At 35.3% G+C, this 13,264-nt stretch overlaps 1 non-coding gene across 1 annotated transcript; it reads right to left on the bottom strand.

Annotated features, from left to right (window-relative positions):
• Window positions 1-191, bottom strand: LOC140471918 (U2 spliceosomal RNA). The gene has a single exon (XR_011957283.1). It is a non-coding gene; the product is annotated as a U2 spliceosomal RNA (small nuclear RNA).
• Window positions 192-13,264: the final 13,073 nt, after the last annotated feature.

Genomic DNA, 13,264 nt, shown 5'->3' with positions numbered 1-13,264 from the left:
GGGACGTGCACCATTCCCCGAAACACTGCAATACTGGGATGATGCGTGAAGTTATCGGAGCAAGCTCCTGACACAACTTCGTCCTGCAAAAATCAGATTAATATTCAGTCCCTAAATCAGGGACTTATCAGATATTAAAACTGACAAGAACAGAACTACACATGATCTTAGCCAAAAGGCTGAGAAGCGATACTTGTCGTCTCCCTGACTACCTTAGGACCCAGCCGCTTCCTACATTTACCATCAGCCTGACTGTGAACAAAGACCTATAGCTCACGGCTGACAGTTTCATTGCTGCCTAGTCATTTCCAGATCTTCTGACCAGAGTAAACGATCCGTTTGTCCAGGTGAATTCATTTAATCTTTTCTATGAAACTGTTTGATAGTGAATGTAGATGACCAGCAATGTACCAATCAGCTACGCTGGGGCCGAGTGTACGTCACTAACAAGCCGGTAGTGTGTCTCTGACAGAGTATCAATGAGATTGCAGCAACCCACTGGAACAGAGCTGGACACAGGGAATGGTGCAGCACAGAGGGATGTACTGCAGCCTCTCATTGTCTGCGTCAGCTGTCACTCTGTATGGGCTCCTTCCCTAGTCCCACTCACCATGCTTTTCCCGATGATTGAATCCGGCTCCAGTGGCCCCTCAGGCAGTGCACAGCCAATAGTAACTACTGAATGAAGATGGTAGGGATTTACCTCCTTACCTTGATGAAATGTGACATTCGTTCAAAAATAATTAACCTCAACTCCCCGCCATCATGTATCTATGCCATGATTTGGAGATGCTGGTGTTGGACTGGGGTGTACAAAGTTAAAAATCACACAACACCAGGTTATAGTCCAACAGGTTTAATTCTGTTGGACTATAACCTGGTGTTGTGTGATTTTTAACTTGATATATGCAATTGCCTGGAGTTTGTGCTGTTCCATTCTCTGGTATAAACAAACTGAGCTGTTAATGGTAACAATTCCTGCCTCTCCACAAGGCAAATCAAGGCAAACAATTGAAACGGGTTCTAATTCTGATCGAGTACTATCACTGCCTGGAAATATTAGGCGACTGTTCTGAACGGAAATCCTTAGACTAATCCATCCATCTTGTATTATGTCAACTCTGATCTCCAAACCATTAAACTCTGCCAACCCCGTCAATTGAAATTAACAGAACCATGGTGGACCTGAAGTTCGATCGAGTGAATCAGCAACAAGTGATTTGGCTTTGACTCCAAATACTCGAATTGCAATTTGCTACATTAGAATTGCAAATCAAGATTCACAGAGTCGTGGAGTTGTACAGCACGGAAATAGACACTTTGTTTAAGTGGCTGGCATCCATCAGATAACTTGGATAAACCTAGTCCCAGTTATCAGCATCTGAATCCAGATGCTTTTCAAGTGTTGTAATTGTACCCGCCTTACAAACATCTACTCCATCCACCACCGATGCTGAGTTGAATCAAGGTGCACTGCAAACGTTTCCCAAAAATCCTTCGACAACACCTTCCAAACTGACAATTATTTCCACTTCGAAGGACACCTCCAATTTTGGTATAATTTGCAAACTTACTAAATATACCTCCTATCGCTATATTGAGACACTCAGAAACACATACATATACACAGACAGACACCCATACACACACACAAAGACACACATATCCCAAACAAACATGCACAAGCAGGCAGTCACACACACATATTCACAGATATTGCCAAGGACAGCAAAAGTGAAGACTTTAATAGAATTCATTTTTTCCTAAAACTAAATGACAAATTGGTAAATGTTCAGGAATGTGTGAGCTTACTGGAAATTTGTGCATAATTTTCGCTGGATATCTTGCCTTTAACAAGTTTGTCAACTAAACAAGCAAAAAGTGGTCTGCTTAGCAGATTGTGAGACTCTTTTGAAAGGATGAAGGCTGTACTGTATTCCCGTTGAAATAAAAACCAGCAATGTGTTAAAAAATACATCCAAAGAACTGTGATTGCTGGAAATCAGAAACAAATTCAGAAATTGACTGAGTAACTCAGCAAGTCTGGCAGCATTTGTGGAGAGAAAACAGAGTTAATATTTTGGGTCCAATGACTCTTCTTCAGTACTGCGTTTTTCCAGCAATTGCAGATTTTGGTTCCACCATTCCATTTACCTTCTCTATTACTCACTGAACTCCAATGTCAGCTTTTTCTGATTCACAGATGTGGAATTCCAAATCCCTCTGTTCTGTAGCTATCTGCAGTATTTCTCCATTTAAATAATATTAAACTCTTCCATTTTTCCTGACTTTCTCCTCCTTATATTCCACATGCCAAGTTTTCACCCACACATTTAACCTATCTAGAATGTTCTGCCCACTTGCCTTCCTACTGATTTACAAACTTGGTGACAGTACATTCACTTCCCTCACCCAAGTCATTATTAATATGTTGTCCCAGGACTGTGGCACTCCACTAGAAACTGGTTGCCATCTATACCAGCTGCTCAGCCATGCATTCATCTGCTCTATCCTCCTATTCCTGTCCTCACTAGCTTGTAACACCGTGAGTAATCCAGATATTATTACTCTCGAAGACCTCCTTTTTAAATTCCTGTCTAACACTCTATTTTCTCCCTTCAGAAAATCATCCTTTTTCCTTCCTATTGTTCCAATGTGTACAATGACCTCCTGCTGATCCCTCTCCCCTGAGAGAATATTCTGCACCCTCTCGGAGACATCCTTGATCCTGCACCAGGGAGGCAACACATAATTATGATTTTTTGTTGCTGGCCACAGAAACGTCCGTCTGTGCCTCGGACTAGAGAGTGTCTGAACACAATCAATCTCTTTTTAGATTAGATTACTTACAGTGTGGAAACTGACCCAACAAGTCCACACCGCCCCGCCGAAGAGCAAACCCACCCATACCCCTACATGTACCCCTTACCTAATAATAAGGCAATTTAGCATGGCCACTTCACCTGAACTGCACATCTTTGCAGTGTGGGAGGAAACCGGAACACCCGGAGGAAACCCACGCAGACACGGGGAGAATGTGCAAACTCCACACAGAGAGTTGCCTGTGGCAGGAATTGAACCCAGGTCTCTGGCGCTGTGAGGCAGCAGTGCTAACCACTGTGCCACCGTGCCACCCATAAACCTGACATACCCCATAAACCTGCCACTCCTGAAACCTGACATACCCCATCTCAATACCAGAAACTTGGCTGTTTGTGCTCAATTAGAACTGTTGAATGAAAGAGTTTTCTCTGCAAGAACGACATGAAGATGTTCAAGGTCCTCTAAATACCATTGAGCACAATACTCTTCATTACGGGTCTTATTGTCTTAAACCGATGATTTTTATGACCTTGGTGTTTTGGTGACTGATGTGTTTTCAAACCATGTGCAATGCATAAGGATTTCTTTCAATTTCTTATAAGAAAAAAAACTGCTTTCCATGTCGATTTCTAATTATTTTTTACTCTCGAGTTATTTGTCGATGTGCAATAATCACAAAATTATGGAAGATCCCTGTATCTTATGTTCACTGCAATGTGCACTTTCACTATCTACTTATTTATTTCATACGTCTGACATGAATGTCTAAACATTGGCCATGAACAAAAAGTTGTAAATTAAAGCTACATCTCAATAAGCAAACCAATGGATGGAAACATGTAATTCTTGTAATCCTGCATTTTTGAAACAAAAGCAATTCTGCTGAATAATCACTGAATGGCTCATTTTTGTGAATCATAAAGCTCGCTACCATATTATATTTTTCAGTTTACTGAACTAAATGAATACCCAATCATCATCACAACAAAGTGCTTTTAAAATATTGAATCTTTTTTTTAGATTACAACGTAATTTTCCAGTCACTGCCATGACAGTAATTTGCACAGTTATTGGAGTTAGTCTTTCTAACAAATATAGTGCGATTCGCATTTTAATTCCATCAATTGTTTCTTCGAACGAACACTCCAACTTAAAAATCAATTTACTGTTTAGGTGAACGATCCCATAATGGAACCAATGACTTCCCATTCGATGCCTCATTGTAAATATATGATAATTGCTCATTTGAATGATCGTGGTAATCTCAGCCTGAAGCGTTCAGAGAACTGTAATTACTTTTCATTAGAATGACTCCAGGTCGTTTCTCCACATTGCTCAGTGAAATAATTAACTGAAATTTCTCAGTATTCTTAAATGAAATGATATTATTTTGGCAATTCAATTGTTGCTATTATCTAATCATTGTTCAATATAGTTCAAAGTATTACTACGAAATTATGGCTCATAAATTAAATAAAGTAAAGATTTTGCAGTGGGCATTGTGAATATCAATTTTTATTTTGACCGTGGAAACAGTTGAATTGATTTAATTATGTTTAACTTCAATGTTAACATTTACTGTATCTATAAACACAATACAAGTTAATCACTTTTCATGGAACAAAATCATTTAAAATTCTCATTTATTTTCCTAATCATTTATGTTGCAAATGCATATTAATTTTCTTTTCATTCTGTGATAAAAAGCATTGAACATATAGAACTATTTGATTGATTAAGTTTCGTTCATCAGTGTACACTGATCAAATGATTCGGTTTTTTCTTATCATGAATAATCACGAGATTCATATTTAATTAAAGTCATTATTGCTTTGTTACATCATTACTGTAAATTACTAATTCGGTTTGTCAGTTCATTACACACAGGACATACGCAATTAATTCCCATTCAAATAATTACAAGAAACATCTGATTAATTTTCATTTGAGTTGCCGCCGTAAATATATGACTATACACTTGCCCTTCCCGGATGGTAACATTATGACGGGTTTTTGTGGAGCTCTGACAGTTTCTCTATGACAACATCAGGAGGAATGATTTCAATTTCCACCTTCAGCGGAGATGTGTCAGAGCAGTTCGGAAATTATAAAAAGGAAAATATTAACAGTCGAAATTCCTCTTCAGCAAAATAACCAAATGCAACTTCATTTTATTCATTGGTCAGCTGATCACCTACATTTGTAACTAAACATTGCAATTCATCTAAATACTGGTATGTGCATTGATCAAATTAAAGTTCTAATTATTAGTCATTCATGAATTGTCAGGAATTTGTTTTTATTTTCCATTCACCTTTTCATAGTGAATGTAAGATTGATATGCTGTGAAACTATTAGCGTGTTTTCATTTGAACATTAATTTCTCTGTCTCTCTCTCTCTCACTCACGTATCTCACTTCATGCATGATGGCTTCAAAGTACCTTGCTAAACTTAAAGATTTTGTTGACTTTAAGTAGTATCTTTAGCACTCACCTATCAATTTAATCCAAAATCATAGAATCATAGAGTCATAGAATCCCTACAGTGTTGAAACAGGCCATTTGGCCCAACAGTCCACACTGACCATCCAAAGATTAACCCACCCAGACACTCCTTTGCTCGATTACTCGACATTTCCCCTGACTAATACACCTAACCTAGGTAAAAACAATGACTGCAGATACTGGAAACCAGAGTTTAGATTAGAGTGGTGCTGGAAAAGCACAGCAGTTCAGGCAGCATGCGAGGAACATTAAAATCGATGTTTTGGACAAAAGCCCTTCATCAGGAATACAGGCTGCATTCCTAATTAAGGGCTTTTTCCCAAAACGTCGATTTTACTGTTCCTCTGATACTGCATGCATTGCTGTGCTTTTCCAGCACCACTCTAACAAAATCTAATACACCTAACCTAAACATCCGTGAACATTATGGGCAATTTAGCATGGCCAAGTCACCTCAGCTGCACATTTGTATACTATCACAATGTTATTGAAATCAATGCTCACACAAAGCACGATACATAAAGCCACACAATGGTCTTCATGACCATCTAATTACTGTTCAGGAAATCATCTGAGTAATTGTCTTATTGTTCCTGAGATTAATCACCACAGTAAGCGTCTGGTCATCATTCCCTCCAATAAATACAATGGGTGTCTCTGAAATTTCTGTTCAGTAATTATTCATGATACTTGTTGCTCAAAGCAGTGTCTGTTCTTATTTACGAGTGGCCAATGATTCTAACAGCCATTGATCTTGATCATATTGTTACTGAGCGCAATAACCACAGTAAACATCTGGTTATCATTTTGCGAACAAATACAAGAGCTATCAACTTACTTTTCAATTCAGTAATTACACATGATACTTGTTGCTGAAAGTGGTATTTATTCTTTATGACAATTGGCCGACGACACTTGACAGCAAGACATGTTGATAGTCCTGATTTGTTCATATTTTCAAAAAAGTTTTCAGGCCATGTATTTCAAAAAGAAGTAATTTGACTTCGTCCAAATTTAAATGTAAACGTTTTCAGATATTTTCCATTCAAAGTGTTTATTTGCTTATTCAGATCGAACTTGAATCTTGCCTCTGTAAATTGAATTTATTGTATTTTCCATTCGTGGAAGTACTCATTACTTGGTACTCATTTTCATCTTAAATCTGATGGAAATTTGAAATACTGATTTCAGTGAAAATTGTATGAATTATACATGAGTGGTCTCTAAAAGAAAATCACAGAAGGCTAGATAGAATTCTTGAAAAGCCTGTATATTTGAATAAAAGAAAACATTCCTTCTAAAAAACAAAGTTAAAAATTACTCAACACCAGGCTATAGTCCAACAGGTTTATTTGGAAGCACTAGCTTCCGCCTGATGATGGAGCAGCGCTCTGAGAGCTAGTTCAGCAAAATAATCCTGTTGGACGATAGCCGTGGTGGTGTTGGATTTTTAACTTTGTACAGCCCAGTCCAACACTGTCGCCTCCAAATCACTCCAAATCAAAACAGTCCTAAGTCTGTGGTTTAACAGCTTAACATTCCTGCAACTAGATTATAATTCTCAGTTTATCAATCTTAATAAATATTTAATCAATGTCATTTTTAATTCCCGGAAAACATCCAATCGTTTTGTTTGTGAAAACACAAATTTTAATTGAAAATTCATTGTTATCACAATATGTGAATTATATTTTAACTCTCCAGTGATGTGAAGTGACCCTTGGACTGAAATTGGACGTTCTAAATTCACCGACAGGCAGCGAAATCGGGACAAATACAAAATTAGTTAAACTAAGTCAAACAGCAGCTGGAATCAATCAGCTCCAGGATGAATCAGATTTTCTTACACCTTGACTTCCAGCCAGTGCCTGAGCATTATACACCTCGCTTGCAAATGTCAACAATGAAGGGTTTTCACACCAACACATTGGATTCTTTAAATCCAGCTCATAACCATATGTGGACGTTTGTCACAAAATTATTAATCATTTTACAAATCATGGAAAATATCTCAAAGCTCTTGAAATAAAAGTAATCACTGCACATAAAGCCACACGATGGTATTCAAGGCCACCTAACTACTGTTCAGTGCAAAATCTTTTGTAAATATTGTATTGTTCTCAAGACGAATAGCCACAGCAAACATCACGCTTTCACAACATCTCAAATATATACAAGATACCTTCTTATAATTTACACACTACATCTTCGCCACCCCAATAATCACACTTCATTGTTTACGATGAAGGATGCTGAAAGTAGCATGTTTTGAGGTAAAGGAATTCCTAAATATAGGCGAGTTTTCTGATAGGGTTCCTCAGTCATCATGATAAAAATGTAATTGCGGCTCAGCACATTGTAACAAATCCCCATTAAACTTTTTCATGTATTTAGTCAGAGACAATGTTTAAAAATTTCCTCTGTAAATGCTGCTGTTTTTTGCTATAATTCCCGTGTTCCTTGTCTAATTATTTTCTTTGTAATGCTTACACAAATGTGTGAATATTGATGACAAGAAAATTTGCATGGATTATATATTGTATTTCTACAGAAGAAAAGCTGAGTCAGCAAGTACAGATTGCAGGAGTATCTGAGAATGTTGAATGATTAATAATGACTGCATATCGAATGTATTTTCCAAAACATCATGCCAGCATTCTAATGCTCAGTTCACTGATACTAATTATTATGTAATCCATATCACAGCAAACCCGCTTGGAAATATTGAATCACCTTAATGTGTCAGTGTTCTAAAATAGATTACAAATTCATTATTAGTTCAACAATCACACAGTAATTCAGTTTAGGTATTGTAACAAATATCGTGAGATTCATATTTCAATTTAAGTCACTATTTTGTAGTGCCAATTTTACAAAGAAAAATGGCTCTTTTATTCCAGGTCAACACAACCACAAACCAAGCAATGATTCATCATCCAACACTGACAGGAAATATCTGATATCTTCTAATGTGAATGCTCACAGAAATCATTGGATTAATATTCGGTCTTACAAATGAAGATACGCCTGATTGTTTTAGACTCCAATAATTAATGTTCAATTCTACATGTAACAGATAGCAATATGACATTTCTAATCATTTTTTTGTTTGCAGTGACCAGTTTTAACACTAATTGTTACTTATATCTAATATTTAATCATTGATCAAATCCAATATAATCGGCTTTAAGTCTGGAAATAAGTCTCAGTGACCTAAGCATATAGCATGGTACTGTTTCCTAATGGTAGCGAATGTTGATTTTTATTTTAATGCTGAAATCCTTGTTGATTTGCTGCTGTAGGGATGCCCTGAGCAGCCTGCCTTGGAATTAAAACACAAATAGTGGAGAGTAGATTAACAAGACTAACAGTCTTTTACAGTCTTAATGAAAAAAAGAACATTTTGCACAATCCTACTCCAATTCCATAAGTATGCCATTCCAGACAGTCATATTCCAGATAGTGATAAGAGAATGCAGGCACACAGAAAAATGACCAACCCTGACTTCATTAATGAAAGAATGATTGCCCCAGTGAATGAATAAACACCAGTTGTAGGATAGAGCCCAGCTAACTTCCACAGCTGCTATCAGGGAAGCAGACAGAGTTTGATTGTCAGAAATAGTTACTATTTTAAAGTTGCTCAGAACATTTAAGAAGTTTCTAATTACATACTCTTGAGAATAGTGAATAAGGCAGAGTGATAAACCCATAGGACTGCAGCAATTAATTTTGTAATCTGCGGAAATAAAATGCACAGAGAGATCCCAAGGCAGGCGATTATAGCACCTGTAAACACCATGAAACAAGAGGAAGCTGGGGCTATCCATAGCGATGTCCATCTAAGATTAGGTTTTCTACAGGATCGGGTGTCAGTATAAGGAGGGAAGGACTGTAACCACGTTGCATGTGGCCATTGTAATACAGAAAGTGTGTAAAAATACTGTTTTTTACTGTAAACGTTACAGTGTGTCATGGACCTCCCTGCCGAACTTGGCCTCGGGGGATGATCCCTTCATTAACTGATTTCAGCATGTGTAAACATTTTCCACTTGCCTGAGTACTGCCGATCTCCTGAGTCTTCATTCCCTGTCAGGGGAAGTCACTCCTACAGCTATGGTGACATTTAAATTCAATACAAACACTTATTATCTGTGAAATTATTACTTGCAGAGCGATATCATTTTCATGTTAAAATTGTTTTACTTTTTTCGTGTGCAAAAAAACAATGTAGGTACATCTATTTGTTATTTACTTCAACTAATACTAAATTTTAAATTATTGAAAAGACTACACTGGGTGTGTGGGGGGAGGGGGCGGGGGAAAGAACGATTTTTCAGCTCAAATGTCACATTAAGTTAAAGTAAAGACATTTTTCAAATCATGTGACCACCAAAATGATATTTATTTTAATTTCATTTTGAGATAGTTTCATTTTCTTCCAACATTAGTTGTCAGTGAACAATAATCACACAATTATTAGTCATTTGCGACAAAATGACTTCCTGTACCAAATATCATTAACCCGATGTTTTGTTCATAATAATGCTCACTTTCCCGGCCTAATAATTTTCTTCCTAGTTCTGACATTTGTCTAAACATTTATCATGATAAAGGTTACATTAATAAAATAGACATGAACCGACCAAAAATAATTGAACTGTGTTCAATCGTTGCTGAGTTTTTTTAAATTATTAAAGTCACGTTTTATATTTTAATTTTCAGTTTATTAATCTTAATGAATATACAATCGTCATCAGTGCAAAGTGTATTCAAAATATTAAGTCAATTTATCTATCAGGATTTTAGAAACAATGATCAAATACAATAATTACGCAATACTTTAACTTAGGCTTGATAACAAGAACATTTCGCTTTTAATACCTTTCATATTTCTTAGTGTGAGTGCTAGAATATTAAAACCTGTTCGATCAGGCCAATATACCCACAAAAGACCAATAATTGCCATTGCAACATCATTTGTAAATATCTGACTTTTGCTTATTTGAAAGATCACAGTCTTTTCAGCAATTGGAATTGAGAGAACACCAGTTAATTTACACTGCAATATTTCTCTTCGTTTCTGAACATTACTCAGTGGAATAGGAAGAGGAGATACCTCATCATTCTTAAATTCATTAATAAAAGTTTTCAAATCGATTTGTTGCCAATACCTAATAATTGTTCAATTCGGTAAGGGGTGTAATTGTGAAACTATGTTTCCATATAATAACTAATGCAAGGACATTGCAATGTACAATCTCTCAATCACTCTGAATATTGCTTTTCATTTTAAACTTGGAAACACTTTTGAATTGATTTGATTGGAAATCACTGCAATGTTAATATTTATTGTGTTTTTATTCACAATAACAATTCAATATTTTTCATGTGCAAAATCATTCAAATCCCCATGAATTTTTTGATGCATACAAAAAAGGGTTGGCATCTATCTTATTTCATTAAACAATCACAGGAAATGGTGACTTGTTAGAAATCATACATTTTCAGAAAGAATGAAAGTTGTCTTCAGCTGAATAGGCACATTGATTGCCCAATTCATCATTTTGTTCCAATTTACGTGTAGATCAAAAACATTTTAATTTGCATTTCAGAAAATGAGAAACTTCTGACCATATAGAATAATTAAATTGATTTTTTGTATATAATGCACACTAATCACATAATCCTGTCAAGCTATCGTTCCACAAGTGATCATAAAATCATGTTTAATTAAGACATTTGTTAACTCCCATCATTATTGTAAATTACTACTGAATGTTCAGTAGATTACACACAGTATCCAACCATTTAATTCCAATCCAATTATCACAATAAACATCTGATTACTTTTCAGCCCTGCCCAGCCTGTTTGGGAATGTTATGAAGGAATCTTGTGCAACTCTGGTCGTGTCTCTGTTACCAGACCCGAGGGTACAATTTTAATTCCCACCTTGCACAGAGCTGTGCCAGAGCAGCTCTGAATGTTGATAAGAAAATATCTAAGAATCGAATGAATTGCCTTTCAATTCAACATTAGATATGTTTTCATTTGTTGTTCATTCCAATAATCACAGTATCTGCTATATATTTTCTTCATTCTGCGAATAGCAGAATGTATCTAATTCCACTCAATCAATGTTCTTTGCAAAATATTTGATAATGTTGCACTCACAAAGATGAAATATGCAAAGTACAGATATTCCTTGATTTTCGTTTGTTCTGAAGAGCTGAGTTCAGACTGCACATAGAACTTGATGCTTCAAAGGTATAAATATGAGGAAAAAATCAAGTTCTTCTTCAGTTAAATAAACAAATGCAACTTCCTACTATATATCAATTTTTAGTTATTGATCTGTTTATGAGTTGTCTGAAATTTGTTTTTTGTTTTCCATTCATCTATTTATATTGAATGTAAGATTGAAATGTTGTGAAAATATCCGAGTCCATCCATTTGAAATTGAATTTGCATATTTCTCTCTAATCCAGTTTATTGCATGATGACTTAACTGTGTTTTGTTCAGCAAACCTAGTGAATCATAAAAATTGTCTAATCTTAAATAAGATCTTTCACACCCAGTTATCAGTCTGTTCTGAATTCATGTAAATATCTAAGTTTATTGAAATCAATGTTCACACAAAACAGTGCACATAAAGCGACACAAAGATATTCAGCTGATTACTATTCAGTGGAATAACCTGAGTAAGTATCTTATTGTTCCTGGGACAAATGACAACAGTAAGCATTTATTTAATATTCTATGCAGTTAATGCAATTGATGTGTTATATTTCAGTTCAGTCGTTAATGTTGATTTATATTGTTTAAACCAATAATTCTACTTTATCACAGATATTGACTATACGGCAATAACGTTGGGAAGCAAATTTTTGTCAATCTAACAATCTTTAAGCTCCTTTTTTATTGTGTGTGTACAAGAGACAATTCAAATTATAACCATTTTTATTACAAATTGAACAAATACTGCATTTTAAATTTGTGAAGTTCCGACATTTTTCAAAAGGGTTAGTCTTCACTATATATGTCATGTTAAAAATCTGCTATTTCAAATCATGCGTGCTACAAAATGATTATTGTTTTCATTTCATTGTAAGAAAAGAACTGCTTTGACCATGTTGATTTTATGACATTTCTATTCCAACATTTTTCATCATTGTCCAAAAATGACAATATTATTAAAATCGCATATATGCCACATGTCATTTACTCCATTGTTCAGTTTCAAGCTCACTTTCATGACTTACGAATTTTCTTCCTAATTCTGACACAAATCTTTAAACATTGATCATAATATTGATCATTTAAATTGATGAAACATATCTCTACAAGGAATCCGGTGTATGGAAATTCACAATTCTTGTATTACGTACATTTTTTACTTAAAAAAAGAAGAATTTCGCTCAATAATCACAGAATGGCTCATTTTTCTTCAATCCATAAAGCTAGGTACTATGTTTTATTCCTCAGTTTACTGATCTTAATAAATATCCAATCAACATCACAGCAAAGTGCTTTTGTGATATTGAATTATTATAATTCTTCAAAAGAGCATTCATTATCAAGTCATTGCCATGATAATAATGGCACAATTATTTATAAAAAAAGTCTTTTGAACAAGTATAATGAGATTCACATTTACATTTAATCCATTATGTCTGAGTACTAATATACAGTATGAAAATGCCTTTATTTTTCAGGTCACCTACCCCACAAAGGAACCAATGAATTCCCATCCAAAGTCATTGCAAATATCTGATGATTGCTTATTTGAATGATCACGGTAATGTCAGCCTTAAAATTCAGGAAAATGTAATTACTTTTCACTGAATTAATTCGAGTTCATTTCCAGACATTGCTCAATCACTTGCAAAAAGAGATATTTCATTATTCTTGAATGCATTGACAGACTTTGATAA

Source organism: Chiloscyllium punctatum, unplaced genomic scaffold, assembly GCF_047496795.1.
Source record: "Chiloscyllium punctatum isolate Juve2018m unplaced genomic scaffold, sChiPun1.3 scaffold_202, whole genome shotgun sequence".
NCBI classification, from domain to species: Eukaryota; Metazoa; Chordata; class Chondrichthyes; order Orectolobiformes; family Hemiscylliidae; genus Chiloscyllium; species Chiloscyllium punctatum.
The sequence above is the reverse complement of the archived record's forward strand: the minus strand, read 5'-3'. Positions and strand labels throughout refer to the sequence as shown.